The sequence below is a fragment of the Cherax quadricarinatus genome, chromosome 93, assembly GCF_038502225.1.
Source record: "Cherax quadricarinatus isolate ZL_2023a chromosome 93, ASM3850222v1, whole genome shotgun sequence".
Classification (NCBI taxonomy): domain Eukaryota; kingdom Metazoa; phylum Arthropoda; class Malacostraca; order Decapoda; family Parastacidae; genus Cherax; species Cherax quadricarinatus.
Window position 1 is genome coordinate 9,277,590 of NC_091384.1, and position 21,757 is coordinate 9,299,346.

Genomic DNA, 21,757 nt, shown 5'->3' on the forward strand with positions numbered 1-21,757 from the left:
GGATATGAGGTACACAATAAACCAGCCACTACCATCCACAGGATGGATATGAGGTACACAATAAACCAGCCACTACCATCCACAGGATGGATATGAGGTACACAATAAACTAGCCACTACCATCCACAGGATGGATATGAGGTACACAATAAACTAGCCACTACCATCCACAGGATGGATATGAGGTACACAATAAACCAGCCACTACCATCCACAGGATGGATATGAGGTACACAATAAACCAGCCACTACCATCCACAGGATGGATATGAGGTACACAATAAACCAGCCACTACCATCCACAGGATGGATATGAGGTACACAATAAACCAGCCACTACCATCCACAGGATGGATGTGAGGTACACAATAAACTAGCCACTACCATCCACAGGATGGATATGAGGTACACAATAAACCAGCCACTACCATCCACAGGATGGATATGAGGTACACAATAAACTAGCCACTACCATCCACAGGATGGATATGAGGTACACGATAAACCAGCCACTACCATCCACAGGATGGATATGAGGTACACAATAAACCAGCCACTACCATCCACAGGATGGATATGAGGTACACAATAAACCAGCCACTACCATCCACAGGATGGATATGAGGTACACAATAAACCAGCCACTACCATCCACAGGATGGATATGAGGTACACAATAAACCAGCCACTACCATCCACAGGATGGATATGAGGTACACAATAAACCAGCTATTTCGTTAACAAAATCAATTCCCATATTCTCAGTCACATTCACATACCATAAGCTTAGTACTCTGAACGCTATAGAGTACTTAGAGGACATATCTAGAGTCATCTAGGATTTTCGCAGCTGGGTTTGATGCAATAGTCACTGCCCTGCAACACTGTAATCATTTGCACTTTCTTCACTCTTGTGTCTGTCTTCAGAGTGTAATGCTTTGGTAGTTCAGGACTTTCTAACTCCCTACTGTACTTCCGTGCAACAGTTCCTTTGTAAACAAACCTTTGGAAAGGCACAAAGAAGGTTTTCAGCCCTTAACCAGTGTTCACAAGGGTTCCTGTGCCTGGTCCATCATTATGAATCTAGTTATGTCTCACTGTAGGGGTCTTTCAGTTACGTCAGTCAGGTCAAAATTGGGTTCAGGTCTGTCTCCTGCCCATCACTGTCTGCGATCAGAACCCTGGCTGTCATGACTAAGACTTGCATTCAGAGTGTGCGCTATCATAAGCAACAATTGGACTTACAAGACTTACACGCAGGTGCCTAGTTGGTCGATGCCCAGAGCATCGATTTTTCCCTGGTTGAACTCGAACCATTGGTACTAGTTTGTCCTAACATCAGACAAGAGCATCACTCTGACATCCACGACACTCAGATGGAAACTCAGACATCCTCTGATCTCGCCGTAAGTGCAAGATTGATCTCTGATTTCTGATAGCAGTTTGTCGTGGCAATCAGACCAACAGAAATCTGACGTCCACGACACTCAGATGTGCTCTGATCTCTCGGTAAGTGCCACTCTGACATGTATGTCACCCTGACAGGTACGTCACTGACATGTACATCACTCTGACATGAACCTTTTCTGTTGTTCCTGTGCACTTCTTCTCTTGTTTTCCTTAGTTCATTTTTATCATGGTTTTCTCTGCTCTTCCTTGTCCCTATCTGATGTACGTCTTTATTCCCTTTCTTTATTACTGGTACCTTCTGTATGTCTCCATAACCCCGTCCGTTAGTCTCCCTATATCTCAGCAGAGATATAGATGGTTCACTGTCTCTCTCTCTCTGTTTCTCTCTCTCTTTCTCTCTCTCTCTCTCTCTCTCTCTCTCTCTCTCTCTCTCTCATTACACAGGGTTTGACAAGGTTAGGTTAAGGATCCCTAGATTTATTGACAAGCTATTTACAAGTTAAGGATTCCTAACCAAGAGCTGTTACCTACATCAGCTCATTTGAAAGCATTTTTATTGTTATGAGACATACAAGTAGGGAACAGGATGAAGTTGGAGCCATCTGTGGGCCAGCATTTTCATTTGATCAACTGACTATCTCGTTGACATCATAATGCTGTACGAATGTGTTCCAGACTGGAGTCATCCTGGGTATATATGATCTCAGATGGAGTGATGTTCTGGAGAAGGTTACAACCAGAGTGAAGTTGCTGCTGGCTGCCTGCCTGCCTCTCTCTCTCTCTCTCTCTCTCTCTCTCTCTCTGGATTTTTCTCGTCCCACCATTTCTCCCTCCATCTCTTCCTCCATGTCTCCCTCCCTTCTTACCTCCTCCTCTTTCTTCCTCATTTTCTCCCTCCCTCCCTACTTCCTTCTCTCCCTCCATCCTTCCCTCCTTCTCCTCTCTCTCTCTCTCTCCCTCCCTCCTTCTCTCCTCCCTCCACTTCACTTTTAATTAACATGTCAACTAAAGTTCCAACACTGTACCTGACTCTTGTCTCTCCAACACTGTACCTGACTCTTGTCTCTCCAACACTGTACCTGACTCTTGTCTCTCCAACACTGTACCCAGTGTTTTAAAAACCAATATTCTCCCCACCTGTGTTTTAAAAACCAGTATTCTCCCCACCTGTGTTTTAAAAACCAGTATTCTCCCCACCTGGGTTTTAAAAACCAGTATTCTCCCCACCTGGGGTTTTAAAATCCGGGTACGACATAGCCCACCATGAGTGAATCGAGCAAGAGACGGGGCCAACAGCTGTGACTCGACCCCCCTTGCAAGCATACGTGGGTGGGCAAGGAGTTTGAATACCCTCAGACGGCCCTCAGAGAGGAGCTATGATCACGACGTAGAAAATCCCTAAAGTGAATATTGGTAGAGGTTGTATATTATACTAGAAATGGAAGTCGGGGTCGTCAGTTCTCCATCTATCTAGTTCCTGTTGAATCTATCGGTAGATAGAATGGGATTAGTTAGTATGATAGCTTCCGGGATGTGACTTGATCCTTGAGATGACTTATCAAGAGTGAGGAAGTGTCCCTTACGTCGAACCTCACTCACACATATACATACATAGCTTTAGGAAGAGGTATGATAAGCTCATGGAGTGGGAAGAGTGGCCTAATAGCGGCCAGTGAAGTGGTGGGCCCAGGAGCTGTGAATGGACCTCTGCAACCACAACTACGTGAGTACACACGTAAGGGACACTACCAGAGAGAGAGGAGAGGATGAACCAGCAAAACTGTACCTAGTATTTACCTTGAGTAGTGCAGACTTTGAGGACAGCACACGTGGTTCTGAGCTTCGAATACACAGTAGAGCTTCAAGTGGAAAGGTAAACAGGAAGGGCTGGACGAACGAAGCCAAACTACAAGAGAGGGGACTACACAGGCGTGAAGAATTTCCTGCACGAGGTTCAGTGGGACAGAGAACTGGCAGGGAAGCCAGTAAACGAGATGATGGAATATGTGACAACAATGTGCAAGGAAGCTTACCTGGGGTTTACCTGGAGATTTCGGGGGTCAACGCCCCCGCGGCCCGGTCTGAAACCAGACCTCATGATGGATCAGAAGTTTGTACTCAAGGGTAACAGAAATAACGAGGAAGCCAGGATGAGCCCATGATTCACTCAAAGGTGTAGAGAAGCCAAAACCAAATATGCTAGAGAATGGATGAAGTATAGAAGGCAAAGGAGCCAGGAGAATGAGGAGAGCAGTCGTAGAACCAGAAATGAAAATGCACAGGTAAGAAGGGAGGCCCAGAAATAATACGAAAATGACATAGCAGCAATAGCCAAATCTGATCCGAAGCTGTTGTACAGCCACATCAGGAGGAAAACAACAGTCAAGGACCTGGTAATCACGCTGATTAAGGAAGGAGGAGAGATCACATAAATGACAGAGAAGTATGTGAGGAACTCAACATGAGATTCAAAGAAGTGTTCACAGAGGAGACAGAAGGGACTCCAGAAAGACGGTGAGGTGGGCTTCACCAAGTGTCGGACACAATACATGCAACCGAGGAAGAAGTGAAGAGGCTGCTAAGCGAGCTGGATACCTCAAAGGTGATGGGGCCGGATAACATCTCTCCATGGGTCCTGAGAGAGGGAGCAGAGGCGCTATGTGTACCACTAACAACAATCTTCAACACATCTATCGAAACAGGGTGACTACCTAAGATATGGAAGACAGCAAATGTAGTACAAACTTTTAATAAAAGAGACACGAAGTATTAAACTACAGACCAGTGTCACTGACATGAATAGTATGCAAAGTCATGCAGAAGATTATCATGAGAAGAGTGGTGGAGCACCTAGAAAGGAATGATCTTATCAACGACAACCAGCATGGTTCCAAGGACGGGAAATCCTGTGTCACAAACCTATTGGAGTTCTGTGGCAGGGTGACAGCAGTAAGACAAGAGAGAGAGAGAGGGGGGGTGAGTAGAATGCGTTATTTTGGACTGTAAGAAGGCTTTTGACAGAGTTCCACACAAGAGATTAGTGTAAAAGCTAGAGGACCAGGCAGGTATAACAGGGAAGTCACTGCGATGGATCAGGGAATACCTGACATGAAGACAACAGTGAGTCATGGTACGTGGCGAGGTGTCAGTGTGGGCGACTGTGACGAGCCAAATGACCTTCCTCCCAGATTAGCCCAATGACCCACCCAGTCTGGTCACCTCCACTCAAGGAAGGAGCATGGCATAAGACCCAGCAGCACAAGTTAGTCAGGTCCAACTCACACCCACCCACACTCACTCATGTATTTATGTAACCTATTTTTAAAACTACACAACGTTTTAGTCTGAAAAACTGTACTTGCGAGTTTGTTCCACTCATCCACAACTCTATTACCAAACCAGTGCTTTCCTATATCCTTCCTGAATCTGAATTTTTCCAACTTAAAACCATTGCTGCGAGTCCTGTCTTGGTTGGAAATTTTCAGCATGCTATTTACATCCCCTTTATTTATTCCTGTTTTCCATTTATACACCTCGATCATATCCCCCCTAATTCTACGCCTTTCGAGAGAGTGCAGATTCAGGGCCTCAGTCTATCCTCATAGGGAAGATTTCTGATACATGGGATCATCTTTGTCATCCTCCTCTGTACGTTTTCCAGAGCATTTATATCCATTCTGTAATACAGTGACCAGAACTGAGCAGCATAGTCTAAATGAGGCCTAACCAAGGATATATAGAGTTGAAGAACAACCTCAGGACTGAAGATTATTTATGCTTCTTGATATGAAGCCAAGAATTCTGTTAGCTTTATTGCGAACACTAATGCACTGTTGTCTTGGTTTTAGATTACTGCTAACCAGAACTCCTAAATCCTTTTTGCCATCAGTAATATCAAGATCTACATTATTTAGTTTATATGTGGCATGGTTATTTACCTGTCCAACATTTAGAACTTTGCATTTGTCAATATTAAACTGCTTATGTCGCTATTTATTCCCTCATCTATGTCGTTTATGTAAATTGTGAACAACAACGGGCCCAACACTGACCCTTGAGGAACACCGCTTGTGACGTGCCCCCATTCTGGTTTCTTCCCATTTATGCAAACTCTCTGCTGTCTATTTGTTAGCCATGCCTCTACCCAGGAAAAAAATTCTCCTCCTATTCCGTGTGCCTTAAGTTTTCTCAATAACCTCTAATGTGGAACTCTATCGAAAGCCTTACTGAAGTCCATATACACAATATCATATTCATTACCATGATCTACCTCGTAGCCATCTTGACAGGCACAGATTGATTAATGATTCTCAACATGGTTTTACAAAGGGGCGTTCCTGTCTTACGAATTTACTAACGTTTTTCACTAAGGTGTTTGACCTTAGTGAAAAACGTTAGTAAATTCGTAAGACAGGAACGCCCCTTTGTAAAACCATGTTGAGAGTCATTAATCAATCTGTGCCTGTCAAGATGGCTACGAATTGCTTCGGCAATTATTGATTCCATCAATTTTCCCACTATGGAGGTAAGGCTTATTGGTCTATTGTTCGAAGCCAAGGACCTGTCACCTACCTTGTAAATAGGTATAACATTTGCCATTTTCCACTTATCAGGCACTATGCCAGTTTGTAGTGACATGTTAAAAAGATTAGCCAAAGGTATGCTAAGTTCCTCTTTACATTCCTTTAACACCCTTGCAAACAGTTCATCAGGACCTGGGGATTTGTTAGGTTTTAGTTTCTCTATTTGTCTGAGGACCATGTCACTAGTTACCACAATCGTACATAGTTTATTATTATCCTGTTCTACATAATCTATTATTTCAGGAATATCGCTAGTATTTTCCTGGGTGAAAACTGAGAGGAAGTATTATTTTTATTATAATAAAAAAGAAGCGCTAAACCACGAGGGCTATAGAGCACTGCAGGACAGAAAGGGTATCAGGTGGCAAAAGGGAAATGGATGAGTAATAGGTTACGGAGAACAGCGGGGCAGTGGATGGTGAAAGGGTAAAGGGCAGCAAGAGATTGAGGTGGAAAGGGCTGAGGGGAGTGCGAAAAGTATCATCAGAGTTTGTGGAGTAAATCAGTCGTTGTCAAGAAGTCAATGAGAGAGTCAGGATTAAAGGAGGGTCCATCAGCAAGAAGGGAAGGTAAAGAGAGAGTAGTAGAACGAAGACGACGTTGGAGGTAACAGAATTGCTGCGTGCTCGTTGATAGAGAGGGCTAGCTGGTCTAGTGGCTAGCGCGACGGGCTGGAGTTTTGAGACTCTATGACCGCGGGTTCAATCCCGGCCGGGGGTATGGTTTATTTGCAATCGTGTCATTACGATTTCTTAAGTCGTAACAGAATGTGGCTAACCAATACTGGAACCTGACACTTCTCACAGAGAGGAACAGGGTGCCTCTCCATGAGATACCCATGAGTAAGACGAGTGTGGCCAATGCGAAGGCAGGAGAGAGTGGTCTCCCAACCTCGGCACTGATGACAAGACGGCCAGTAACCTATGCTCGGTTTAATAGGATGAAGTTTGTTACAGAGCAGAGTTGACCAACGTTGTTGCCAACACTATTACAGTAAAATACTCTGGAAATGGAACACCTCATTATGAAATTGGCAGGTCATGTACTGCTGACCGTGCAGCAGTGTCTGCCTGTTCATTACCCTGTACGTCAACATGACCAGGGACCCAACAAAAAACATCTTTATGCTTGGTAGAGCCAAAGTTGGTTACGGAGAACTAGGGGGTGAGGTGTATCAAATTTCCGTATAGTAAGTAGAGCACTAAGGGAGTCTGAGACAACCACAAATGATGACACAGGCATAGATGCGATACGAATAAGTGCTGCAAGAATGTCATACAATTCAGCAGTAAAAATGCTAGCTGAAGATAGTAAATGCCCTCATACGATGCTGTCCGGAAATACTGATGCGAATCCAACGCCGTCAGAAGATTTAGAGCCATCTTTGTACACGGCGATGGCATAAGAAAGAGAGTGGAAGTGGTCAAGAAAAAGAGAGCAGAAAGCCACCCAAGGCAGTTGGGCTTTCGAACAAGGAAGTGAGAAAGAACAGACCCAAACAGCTGGAACTTCCCAGGGGGGTAGGGAAAAGTGAGATGCTACATGAACATATAAAGGCGGTAACTGATGGGAAGATAAGAGCAAATGTAGGCGAAGAGAGAAGCGATGGAGAAAACAAGGACAGCAAACAAATAAAGAATGTCTACAAATATCAGTGACTATTCAATCAATGGAAGGATTGCGGAGATCGTGAGAGCGCACATAGTAGCGAAGGCAATGGGCATCACGGAGATCAGACAAGGATGGAACATTCACTTCTGCATAGAGGCTCTCAACAGGGGAAGAGCGAAAAGCACCAAGGCATAAACGTAATCCTTGGTGATGGATGGGGTTAAGGCTAGAGAGAGTAGCAGGAGAGGCTGCTGAATAGATCTGGTCACCATAATCGAGTTTCGATAAAATGAGGGCTGAATGTAGGTGAAGGAGAGTTTGACGATCAGCTCCCCAGGAAAGATGAGCAAGGGTTTTAAGAAGGTTCAGCCGGCTGTGACAAGTTGCCTTTAGAAAGGTAATATGGGGTTTCCAGGATAACCTACGATCAAAGAGAAGGCCTAGAAACCTGACTGTATCACGTTCAGGGATACAGAGCCATAGAGGTACAAAGGAAGATCGGAGATGACAGAGCACCTAGTGAGAGTAATTTGGTGAGTTTTGGTACTGGAAAATTTAAACCCATGTGTGGTGGCCCAATTGGAAACACGGTCGACCGCATGCTGGAGAGAAACTGTAATGAGGTGACAGTCAGCGCCTGCACAAGCAATAGCGAAGTCATCTACATAGAGTGATGACCAAATATTAGATGGAAGACTAGAGGCCAAATCATTTATAGCAAGAAGAAAAAGTGTTGTGCTCAGAACACATCCCTGAGGGACACCTTCAGCTTGGACGAAGTCCGGGGAAAGAACATTATTGACTCGAACACGGAAATGTCTGTCAGTTAAAAAGTTCTTAAGGAAGGATGGTAGATTACCTCGGAGGCCTAAGGAATGGGCCTGGGCCAAAATATTATACCTCCAAGTTGTGTCATATGCCTTCTCAAGGTCAAAAAATATGGCAATAACTGAGTGGTTATTCGCGAAGGTATCACGAACATACGTATCCAAGCGTAGTAATGGATCTATGGTAGATTGGTCTTTACAAAAGCCATATTGACAAGTGGAGAGACTGTTGTGTGTCTCTAAATACCACACTAAACGTCTATTTACCAGACGTTCCATCACTTTGCAAACTGCACTAGTAAGAGCGATGGGACGATAGTGGGAGGCATCATGTCCTGTAGTACCCGGTTTGCGGAAAGGGAGAACAATGGCAGACTTCCACAACTGAGGAAGAACTCCTTGTGACCAAATAAGATTGAAGAAGTGTAAGAGGACTACAAGGGCTGACTGATGTAAATGTTGTAACATACGAATATGAATGTCGTCAGGCCCAGCTGCCGATGATCGGCAAGCTGAGAGCGTTGCCTCCAGTTCTTGAAGTGTAAAAGGCACATTATACTGTTCTTCTCTGAGAGAAGAAAAGTCCAAGGGTACTAACTCTCTGGCAGACTTTGAGGAAAGAAACGAGGGGCATAGTTGGAGCCCCAGAGAAATACGGACCAGATGTGTGCCAATTTCAATGGCAATGTCAAGAGGGTTTGCTACATCAACACCAGCGACCCGTAGAACAGGAGCCGGGTCAGGAGAGTATTTACCACTCAATTTCCTCACTTTTTTTCCAGACTGCACTCATAGAAGAAGCAGAGGTGATGGTGGAAACAATCTCGCCAACAAGTGCGTTTAGCGTCACGGATGACATGGTGAGAGACCGCAGGCTTCTGCTTAAAATCAAGAAGTTTCTCATCGGTTCTGTTGTACCGGTACCTGCCCCATGCAGCACGTTTCAAACGTACTGCACGAGCACAAGCAGGAGACCACCATGGCACACACTTCTGAGAATGCCTGCCCGAGGTTTGGGGTTAAAGAATGAGAAGCTGTGGTTAAAACTGACGTCAAGAATAGGTATAGGAGCTCATTAATGGAGGATGAAGAAGGAACCTCACTAAAAGCAGTGAGTTGCGAGTAAAGGTCCCAATTTGCCCCATCAAATTGCCAGCGAGGGCTATGGAGAGGAGGTGAATATGAAGGAGAAGTAAGAATGGAAAATGATCACTGTCATGTACGTCCGGTAGAACAGACCAGGTGAAGTCTAGTGCAGTGAAAGAAGAGCAGACTGATAGATCGATGCAAGAGAGAGTATGAGTACGAGGATCAAAATGGGTGGGAGTACCCGTATTTAAAACATGGAGGGGGTGAGAGGCGAGAAAAGCCTCCAACTGGATGCCACGTGAGTCACAATGAGACCCCCCCCAGAGGAAATGGTGGGCATTAAATTCGCCAAGTAACAGAAGTGGTGGTGGTAAGGATGAAACAAGAAAGGCAAAGTCTGGGATAGAAAATGCTCGAGAAGGAGAGAGATATAAAGAACATATTGTAAACCACTTATTCAAGTGGATACGGGCTGCAGTGTAATGCAGCGAGGTATGGACAAATAGTTGACAGTACGGAATATCATTGCGTAGAAGAAGGGCACTTTCATTAAAGGTCCCATCTGAGAAAGGATTCGAAGAATACAATAAATTATAGTCTGAGATATGTTGGAAGACAGCCGAGTGTAATTTTGGTTCTTGTAAGCAAGCACCAACAGGGGAAAACCTGGAAAGCAACATCTGAAGCTCACCCCGATTACTGCTGAGGTTGCGGATATTCCACTGTAAATAGGCCATGATTGGCAATGAGGAAAATACCAGGAATCCGTAGGGAAGGGCACCTACAGACTAGAGGAGTTAGAAAAGTCTATGTGCGGTGGCATTGGAAGACGTTTAAGTAGCGAAGGAATGGAGCATTGCGAAGAATCGAGTTGTGGAGATGGAGGATAGGGAAGAGAAGGAACAGGAGGTGGATCAATGTCCATTGAAGGTTTAGTCTCTGCAATATATTCTGAAATAGAGTAAAGTGTTTCTGAATTCAAAGACATTGTATGGGAGACAATGTTGGAAACAGAAGGAGGAGGGTGAGTAAAGATTGGGACAGTAATGGACTGTACTAAACTAGGGGGGACGAAAGCGTGTTGGGAACTGGAGAAGAAGTATGGGAGAGGGCAGATGAGACAGAAACCTGGGAGGCAGCAGAAGAGGGAGAGACTTGGGAGGGGACAGGGAAGGGAGGCACAGAACGAGGAGGGGGTGAACCTTCACACTTGTAATAGAGCCAGTGAGAGGGGAAAAACCAGGTACAGAGACTGGAAAGGTAAAATGTGGGGGCAGAAGAAGGGAAGGAGGGGGCAAGGAAGATTTGAGCAATGGGGATTTTTTTGGATTTCTGAGAAGTAGAGGGGCGATTGGTAGAATGTGTCGTATGAGATCTTGTCAATACCGGGCCTTGTGAGTGAGAACTCGAAGATGTCAGAAAAGACTGAGGTGTTGAAGTAGGGACATCCGAGCCCAGGACAGCAAGAGAATTAGATACAGAAGTGACTATGGGAGGAATAACAACAGAGGAGGCTGCAGAAGATGGGACCCCAGAAGTGGGGGGACGTTTTGAAACACGAGAATAAGAAACACAGGGAGGGGGAGATGAGAAACTGCCATAGCATAAGGGAGACCTTCTGCTTCTTTGAGGCAATGGATTCACACTCATTTAAGTAGACCTGGCAACAGTGAGAGTACGAAGGGTGAGCCTCATGACAATTAAGGCAAGAGGGAGGTCGACTGCAAGATGTATTAAAATGATCGTCGGCACCACAACCTGGACATTCGGCTATAGATCTGCAATATTTTGCTGGGTGACCAAATTGCTAGCAATTTCTACACTGTTGCAGCGTAGGGATCACCTTTCGAACTTGTAGCCGATGTCCTGTGGCATAAACAGAGGATGGGAGTTCACGGCTGTCGAAAGTTAATCGAGCCACATTGCAAGGGTATCGCCTCCACCTGCGGGCAGGAAGGACATAAGTGTCTACTTTGAGGATTGGGAGATCCTGGAGTTCCAACTGTTCAAGAATGTCATTGCCACATGTCTGGAAATTTTGTTGGACTATGGTATGGGGCAGAATGACAGTACCACTACAAGAATTGAATGTTTTTCAATAGTGATAGGAATAGTATCGATATGTGAAAGGAGCTTGGGTAGCATTCTGGACAGTGACGATACACATACCACTCTTAAGAGCATGAAATGAAATATCTCTACCAACATGGCGTAGGAGCTCTTTGCCAATACTATGGTGGGAAAGATAGGCAATAGAAGAAGTCGGTCTTAAAGTAAAGAATTTAGTCCATTGTGTGGTCCGAAACTGAGCGTGGAGAGGGAGTGCATGACGTGTCAGTCTTTTCTGAGTAGAATGGGAAGGTAACGAAGTAACATCATCAGGAGATTGTCGTTGGCGTTTAGAAGTGGGACCAGAGTTGGTCCGACGTGGGACGGGCTGGCGATTCGAAAATTGCCACACTGTAGAGGGAGAGGCCGGAAGCATAGTCAAAGGAAGGCAGAGGTCAGACAAATTGGAGGAGTCAGTAGAGACCCCGGTACCTGAAGCTGGTGATGAAACAGCACCAGCAAGAGGTACAGGGACATCAGGAGTGTCCAAAGAGTGGTCAAAAAACGAAGCAGGGTCAGAACGGGGTGTGATATCAGCAAGGGGCCCGGGGGTTAGCAGGTTCATGGACTAGGGCTTCCATGGTTATGTTACTTCCTTCTTTTTGTTTTTAAGAAAAAAAGAAAGAAGAGAAGAAAATAAAAACAAAAAAAGAAAAAGGGGGAACGGGGAGGAATAGTTCCCAGGAGGAATGAAAGGGCTGGAAATCTCCCTCCGCACCCAAGAGGACCTCAACACCGCAAGTAGTGCAGATGCAGCATAGAACCCGTGCCATACCCTACTCTTCATGCCAGTAAACCAGCAATACAGGATAGCAACCTCACATCTGCCGAGCTACCTCGGTGGACAAGAGAGAAGGCGGCCAGATATCCGCCACAAAGCATACCTCCTTCGGCCACCACCCCCGGAATCCGAAAGGCGGCCTCCAGAGATACGCCCGTCGCCCAAAAGACATCCAAAGCCACCCTCCAAGATACCAGAGAGGGATCGGGACATCCCGAGGCGATCCAGATTCCACGTCAAACTACACCACTGCCAAGAACCTCGACGGAATGGGATTGACCCCGGTACCCTTCCCCCTACCTAGGAACCAGTAGGCCTGTGGGAAGAATCCCAAAGGCTAAAAAGAGAAAGGGAATAAGGGAGGGACGGGGGAGGGGAGGAGGAGGAAAGGAAAAAGGGAGGATGGGGAGGATGGGATAGGGAAGGGGGGATTGGGGGGTAATTAGGTTTGGTCTGAGGAAGGAGACCGACAGGTCTAATTCCTCAGACCAACAGCCTCCCTTGAAGATGTGAGAGGAAGTAGGTATTGAGAATTTCACACATCCTTATCACTGTCAGTGATCTGACCAGAGTTACTCTTAAGTGGGCCAATCTTGTCCCTAATCCTACTTCTGTATACCTGAAAGAACCCTTTTGGGTTAGTCTTTGAATCCCTTACGACCTTAGCCTCATAATCCCTTTTTGCTTTCCTTATTCCTTTCTTTATTTCTCTCTTTAATTGAATATATTGATTTCTTAACTTCCCATCCCCTCTTTTGATACGCCTATATATGCCTCTCTTTTGACCAATGAGATGCTTTAATCTATTGTTCATCCATTTGGGATAATTTTTGTTAGATCTAATTTCCCTACTCGGAACAAAAGTTGTCTGGGCAGCTAGAACTATGCTCTGAAAAAGTCATATTGGCAACCAAGATCACCTACCTGACCCATAGTCAGGACATCCCAATTTAGCCCACCCAGGTAATTTCTCAGTCCCATGAAGTCGGCCAAGCGAAAATCTGGGACAGATTTGATTGCAGTTATCTGGGTAATTCCATGATATATTGAAACTAAGTGATTTGTGATCACTTTCCCCAAGCTCATCATTAACCTCAAGATTATTAATTAGTGAATCTTTGTTGGCAAGAACCAAGTCGAGCAGATTGTTTCCTCTAGTTGGTTCTGCCACAACCTGTTCTAAAAAGCAATCCTGAACTGTATCAAGAAAGTCACTAGACTCAAGATTTCCTGTCATATTGTTCCAATCAATTTGTCTAAAGTTAAAATCTCCCATTATCACAACATTTTCATATCTAGATGCCTTATGAATTTCGTCCCATAACTTACTGCACTCCCTATCAAGGTTTGGGGGCCTATAAATCACACCCAAAATTAATTTGTCACGACCCTCAAGAAACTGTAGCCAAACAGATTCTGTGTTCGATGTTTCTAATCTCATATGTCTAAGACAACGATTTAAATTTTCTATGACATACATCGCCACTCCACCACCTTTCCTGTTGACCCTGTCAGTGTGGAATAGTTTATAACCCTTTATGTTGCATTCAGAAGGCATTTCTCTATCTTTCAGGTTGAACCAGGTCTCTGTTATATCAATAATATCTATATTACCTGCACTTGCAAGTAATCTTAGGTCATCTATCTTATTTCTTAGACTCCTACTATTTGTATAGTAAACCTTAAGGGAGCTAGTCACTTGTTGCCCTCTACTATCTCTCTGTTTGTTGATCAATTGATTTGCCATTACTAGCAACTTTATTTTGAATATTGTCTTTTAAACATATCCCTGAGGTATCCCGGTAATAACTGCTGTTTTTAACCCTAATGCTGCAGCCTGATTGTTTCCCACAAACATCCATACCTCTATAATCTATCAGTTTAAATTCCTAGACAAGTCATCAATTACCCTCTCAATTGAACTAGTTAATGCAACCACTCCATCCCCAGAGAGATGAACCCCATCCCTTGCATACATATCACGTTTGCCAAAGAACAGGTCTCAGTTATCAATGAATGGGAGTGCAAGTTCCTTGCAGTACCTGTCTAGCCAGCAATTTATACCAATTGCCCTAGACATCCATTCATTGCCCACTCCCTTTCTAGGCAAGATGCTACATATGACTGGGATCCCTCCCTTAGACCTAACTACTTCTATGGCTGACCTGTACTTATCCAGCAGCTCCTCTCTGCTACCCTTCCCAGTGTCATTACCCCCAGCACTAAGACAGATAATGGGCTTGTTCCCATTACCTGCCATAATATTATCCAACCTGCTGACTATGTCGCCAACACCAGCTCCAGGAAGACACACTCTCTGTCTGACCTTTCTGTCTCTGTCACGGTCCATATATCTTACCTGAGAATCGCCTACTATTAAAATATTCTTACCTTGATTAGCAGGGGAATCAGTGGTACCTTCAACCTCACTAACCACTGAAGTACACTCGTCTTGGAGAACAGAGAATCGATTTCCTACCTTCACATCTTCTCTATGAACTCTCATCTTCCTTCTTCATGAACTGTAAACCACTTGCCACTTAAAGCGGCTGCCACTATCACTGCTTGTGACCATTTCCTCCTTACCAGCTAAATCCTTCTCACACTCGCTCCCAAACTCATCTATGCGACGCTTCAGCCTCCTATTTTCCTCCTGAAGAAGTAGAATCTCCTTCTTCAACACTTGAACCTGAGATTCTAAATCACTACAACAAGTCATGGTGCTTGGTAACACCCCACGCTAACTCTCAAGAGCTTAGGCAGGTATGACCACACGTGACCACTGACCTCAGCGTACTGCAGGAAATATTTGGCTGATGTGCACAAACCTAAGAATAAGGTTTCAGCACCTCACTAAGGAATCGTTCAAGTCTTTGTACACCATATACATCAGGCCCATACTGGAGTATGCAGCACCAGTTTGGAACCCACACCTGGTCAAGTACGTCAACAATTTAGAGAGTGCAGAGGTTTGCAACAGGACTAGTCCTGGAGCTAAGGGGTATGTCCTGCTGGGAAAGGTTAAAGGAAATCGACCTGACGACACTGGAGGACAGGAGAGATAGGGGGGATATAATAACAACATATAAAATGCTGAGAGAACAGAGACAGGATATTCCAGAGATGGGACACAGCAACAACGGGTCACAGCTAGGAGCTGAAAACTGAGATGAGTCACAGGGATGTTAGGAAGTGCTTCTTCAGTAATAGAGTTGTCAGGAAGTGGAATAGTCTGGAGTGTGATGTAGAGGAGGCAGGATTCATACATAGCTTTAAGAAGAGGTATGATAAACCTCATTTAGCAAGAAGAGAGCGGACTTAGTAGCGACCAGTAAAGAGGCGGGCCAGGAACTACGAATCGACCCCTGCAATCACAATTAGGTGAACACACACACACACACACACACACACACACACACACACACACCAGTTTGGCACCCACACCTAGCCAAGCACGTGAAGAAACTAGAGAAAGTGCAAAGGTTTGCAACAAGACTAGTCCCAGAGCTAAGAGGCATGTCCTACGAGGAGAGGTTAAGGGAAATCAACCTGACGACACTGGAGGACAGGAGAGATAGGGGGGACATGATAACGACATACAAAATACTGAGAGGAATTGACAAGGTGGACAAAGACAGGATGTTCCAGAGATTGCACACAGTAACAAGGGGACACAGTTGGAAGCTGAAGACACAGATGAATCACAGGGATGTTAGGAAGTATTTCTTCAGCCACAGAGTAGTCAGTAAGTGGAATAGTTTGGGAAGCGATGTAGTGGAGGCAGGATCCATACATAGCTTTAAGCAGAGGTATGATAAAGCTCACGGCTCAGGGAGAGTGACCTAGTAGCGATCAGTGAAGAGGCGGGGCCAGGAGCTCGGACTCGACCCCCGCAACCTCAACTAGGTTAGTACAACTAGGTGAGTACACACACACACACACACACACACACACACACACACACACACACACACACACACACGACCAGACAGAAGTGCTGTACTTCTCTTACCATGAAACTCAAGAACGCCCTCAGCCTTCAACCTCAACCCTCAACCTCACACTCCAACCTCAAGTGGTACTTGACACAGTCATCTACACCCAACACCAAGTAGATACTATCTACTGAACCCTGATTATCTACTTCCACAGTAGATTTTGGCAAGGTAACCGAAACCTTCCCCAGGCTTACTGAGCCAACCCACTTTATTATGTGTCATGTATGGCTGGATACATAATTCTGCTAACGGAGGATACATATTTCAGGCATAATTCTTTTTAGGGGGGTTGAGAATACATAGCTTATCTGGAGGGTTTTGTGGAGGATACATACTGGTCAGAGGATACATAGTGCTTCTGTGGGGAGGTTGTGGAGAATGCATAGTGCTTCCGGAGGTTGTGGAGGATACATACGGGTCAGAGGATACAAAGTGCTTCTGGGGGGTAGTGGAGGATACATACTGTAATTGAATGGGTTGTGGAGGATAGTGCTTCTGGGGGTTGTGGAGGATACATACTGTAATTGAATGGGTTGTGGAGGATACATAGTGCTTCTGGGGGTTGTGGAGGATACATACTGTAATTGAATGGGTTGTGGAGGATAGTGCTTCTTAGGGTTGTGGAGGATACATACTGTTTCTTCAGGGATTGTAGATACATAGTGCTTCTGAAAGGAGGGTTTTGAAGGACACATACTTCATCTCAATGTGTTGTGCAGGATACGTGCTGCTGTAATCAGGAGGGTGTAGGATACATATTACGAAGTTATTTCTGCTTCTGAAAGGGCTTATAATGGATACATACTGCGTTTGAAGGGGTTGTGCAGGATACATACTGCTTTTGGAGGGGTTGTGCAGGATACATACTGCTTCTGAAGGGGTTGTGGATACATACTGCTTCTTGAGGGGTTGTGGAGGATACATACTGCTTCTGGAGGGGTTGTGGAGGATACATACTGCTTCTGGAGGGGTTGTGGAGGATACTGCTTCTGGAGGGGTTGTGGAGGATACATACTGCTTCTGGAGGGGTTGTGGAGGATACATATGCTTCTGGAGGGGTTGTGGAGGATACATACTGCTTCTGGAGGGGTTGTGGAGGATACATATGCTTCTGAAGGGGTTGTGGAGGATACATACTGCTTCTGGAGGGGTTGTGGAGGATACATATGCTTCTGGAGGGGTTGTGGAGGATACATACTGCTTCTGGAGGGGTTGTGGAGGATACATATGCTTCTAGAGGGGTTGTGGAGGATACATACTGCTTCTGGAGGGGTTGTGGAGGATACATATGCTTCTGGAGGGGTTGTGGAGGATACATACTGCTTCTGGAGGGGTTGTGGAGGATACATACTGCTTCTGGAGGGGAGGGTGATACTTCCTGATGGAGGGGGTGAAAGGATCCTCTCTAGGATCCTTCAAAAAGGATTACTAGATGAAGATCCTTGTGTAGGAGGATCAGGGAGGATCACTGGACAATAATTCTCTTCCAAGCTAAATTCTATAACGGCATGCCTGATAAGTTTTTGGAAAAGGGGTATCGAGCAGGCACTAAACAAGCTGCTACTTCAGTCCCATGCCAGTGAGAACTACTGCCGCAAGACCCTCTCTTTTTTGTATCAAAAAAAAGTTGGTGAAATGATCATATATACACCATTCGAGTGTGAAATTTGAGCTTGGCAACGAATTTGTGCAATGATGCTGTTGCAAGTGTTGCAAGTGTCCTACGACTTGGCTAGCAATGTTCTGGCACTTTCCGAAGTGCCATGGGCATCGCGCCTACTTCGATACCTGATGTGACTTTAATAACTAGCAACTTTTTCGAAGTGGTTTGTATCTGAGTACTTCAGGGTAAGTGAAATAGCAAAGGGAAGCTTAGATAAATTTAAAGTTGAAAATTACTAGCCAAGATGCTACCCTTAAGACCATAATAGAAGCAAAGAAGCTATTCTGTCTTCAAGAAGGAGTTGCAGGTACGATGGCATTTGCATTTCCAACTTAAAGACGAATAACACCCTAAAGCTTTTTGGTCTTGGGAGGATAGAGGAAATTTTTTTTAAGTGGTGGCCCATCACTCGCGAGAACCCTGTGTCTTCCAGGCTGCTGGAGGGTTCCAACATGAACACCCATGACACATGGTCATCGTCAGCGAGGGCCAGTCGCGGTGTTTCGTAAAACCAGAGGTGGGTGAGGCACGGGGCACTGTGAGAACCATCTGGACTACGTCAGACTTTCTGAAAGTCTAGATTTCCAGTCTTGAAACTACTGCTCGAGAAGAGTAACTCAGAGTAAAGAAGAGAAGTTGCAGAATACACTTTTATCTTGGCAATGTTTCACCCAGTGTAGGTCTTTATCAAGTTACGATCAAGCTCTTCATAGGGCAAAACATTATTCCTATACAATGTTGTACAACCTTTCTTCACTACAGCCATCAATGGTCCATTTGGAACCATCTTTGGATAAATCTGAGACCACTCTTGTCATGTTCGGGTTAACTATCCTGTTAGGACTACCATGTATGTCCGAGTTACATTACACATCAGATATCTATGTACAGTGGACCCCCGCATAACGATTACCTCCGAATGCGACCAATTATGTATGTGTATTTATGTAAGTGCGTTTGTACATGTATGTTTGGGGGTCTGAAATGGACTAATCTACTTCACAATATTCCTTATGGGAACAAATTCGGTCAGTACTGGCACCTGAACATACTTCTGGAGTGAAAAAATATCGTTAACCGGGGGTCCACTGTATTCCTAAGTGTAAATAATACGGACATAACATTGGGGGCCTGTCCGGGATAAGAAAAAATATAACCTAGATATGACAACGCTCTCCAAGCAGGTGTTTCAAGAAGGAACACACACGCACAAGTTGCTACCTTTTACCACCGTCTGACTTTGAGAATATCCGTTTTTGTAACGAGCAAAAAACATGCCAGATGGAAGAAGGTCAACTCGCTACCTTGCTCCCTCCAATCTGTGAGATGGTCGAGAGAATGGAGCCACGTCTGCCGTGAGAGGACTGGAGAGTATTATGTGATAAGTCCTGCAGGAGGAAAGATGAAAGGGCATTAAGAATAGTGGGAAAACTAGTTGGACAGGTCCCGGCTTGTCTCACATCGTTGATCACCTATAAAATTCTCAAATTTTCAATAGGCGTGAGAACAGTCAAGAGCCTTTCTTTTCTTTCAGTATTTCACCTTCAAAAGGCTTTATAAACTGCTTGATAAAGCCTCTTCAAGGTGAAATAAAAGGCTGTATCTACAAGACTTTTCCAGTACCAGAAAAGCCTTTTATTTTGCTATACGAGTCAATTTTTATGCTTAGTCTTACTCCAGATTAATGACAAAGACTCAAGCTGAAAAACAAACTTATTGGATGAATGAAAGATGCAGAAAATAAGCGAAAGCCTTTACTCTGTTTTCACTAAAGGAAAGCTCTGCCAAAGGTAAACAAAGCTACCATTAAGGAAAACGGTGTTGCATTAAAGGATTATGCTGTTTTGTGAGTGTATTGACCTGTCAGCTGACAGCTTCATCCACTCAAGCTTTTGGATTACAGGCTTAAATGCTCACAAGCGTGAATATAAAGGCATATCCAAAGCTTTTAGTGAGACAGCTTTTTGCTGTGTAGAGCTTTATCAGTTGATAAAGTTCTAAATACTATTCCATTAGGCTCTTTTGGGAACAACAGTTTGTTCTATATAGAGCTTTAAATTATTTTCTAAAGCTCTGCATGTACAGCATGACTCTTTGTCTATCTGATCGTACATCATCTGAATGTAAGTTGATCTATATCCCTTGTGGCTCTGCGCGCTAGCTCTTTCTCGGCCACCGAGAGATGCAGAGATGTTTTTAGACACAGAGGCTTGCAAAACTAGGAACTTAAAGTCGCAACACTTGACACTGAAGGCAAACATTTCGCCCTTTCTTGGACCATTTGTTAAAATATGTTGCTTACATACCCCAGTGCAAATGCGCATGATTTTTCCACGTATTTATCCATGTTATGACGTTTGAGACATCGAGTCGAAGCTTGATATTGGTTCTAAAATGGGCGAAACGTTTGATTTCACCTCTGTGTTGTGAATCGAACTCTGCCAAGCACAAGTCAGGTGCCACAAGACTTCTCTGCCGAGCACAAGTCAGGTACCACAAGACTCCGAGCACAAGTCAGGTACCACAAGACTCCGAGCACAAGTCAGGTACCACAAGACTCTGAGCACAAGTCAGTTGCCACAAGACTCCGAGCACAAGTCAGGTACCACAAGACTCCGAGCACAAGTCAGGTACCACAAGACTCCGAGCACAAGTCAGTTGCCACAAGACTCCGAGCACAAGTCAGTTGCCACAAGACATCTCTGCCGAGCACAAGTCAGGTGCCACAAGACTCCGAGCACAAGTCAGGTGCCACAAGACTCCGAGCACAAGTCAGGTGCCACAAGACATCTCTGCCGAGCACAAGTCAGGTGCCACAAGACATCTCTGCCGAGCACAAGTCAGGTGCCACAAGGAATGGATGATCACGCATGTCTTTTGGGGCATGAAATGCTACAGTCACTTTCACTCGGGCAGATCAACGAGGTTTGACGTTGAATGGGGTTTAAAAAGTGAGGTTCTACTTCTACTATAGTTAACAGACAGGGGAAGTTATTTAACAGTGAAAGGCTCACACTAGGTTCAGCTACATCTACTAACAGTTAGAAGTGAGAACATCACACAGATTATTTTGAAGTTCTGGGTTGAAAAAGTTGAAAATTCTGGCAAGATTTCTACTGGTTAGTATAGAGTCACGACAGAAACACACACAAACACACGTAGAGCAGAACTCTATCAAATCATAAAACTCTGCTCTGTGTATGGAACTACAGAAGTTACAGAAAGTTAGTCATCAGAAAATTTAACAGTAAACAGAAAAAGAATTGAATTATTTCATTCTTTTTACAAGAATAACGATTCTGTGTTACAGTTTAAGCCAGAAGTTAATACACTGAAAAATAAAAAACAGGTAAGAGTGGTGGAATATACATAAGAGAAGTATTATTAACACTGGAAAGCCTTCTAAGTATTCCCGGGTAATAAATATTACTTATATCTTAGGCTGGAATATCTTTCCATCGCCCAGGAGGTCATGATGGAAGGTACAGACTACATTACCCTCTATATAGAGCTTTAAAATCAGTTTACAAAGCTCTATACAGCTCAGAACATCTTTAGGAAGGCACAGAGACACACTGATGCCCACTAAGGCACCAGGGTATCCCATCCTGTGCCCAGGGCAAGGTGGCAACAAACAGATAAGAGCAGAAATAAGAGTACTAAGGATTAGGGTATGATAAAAGGGA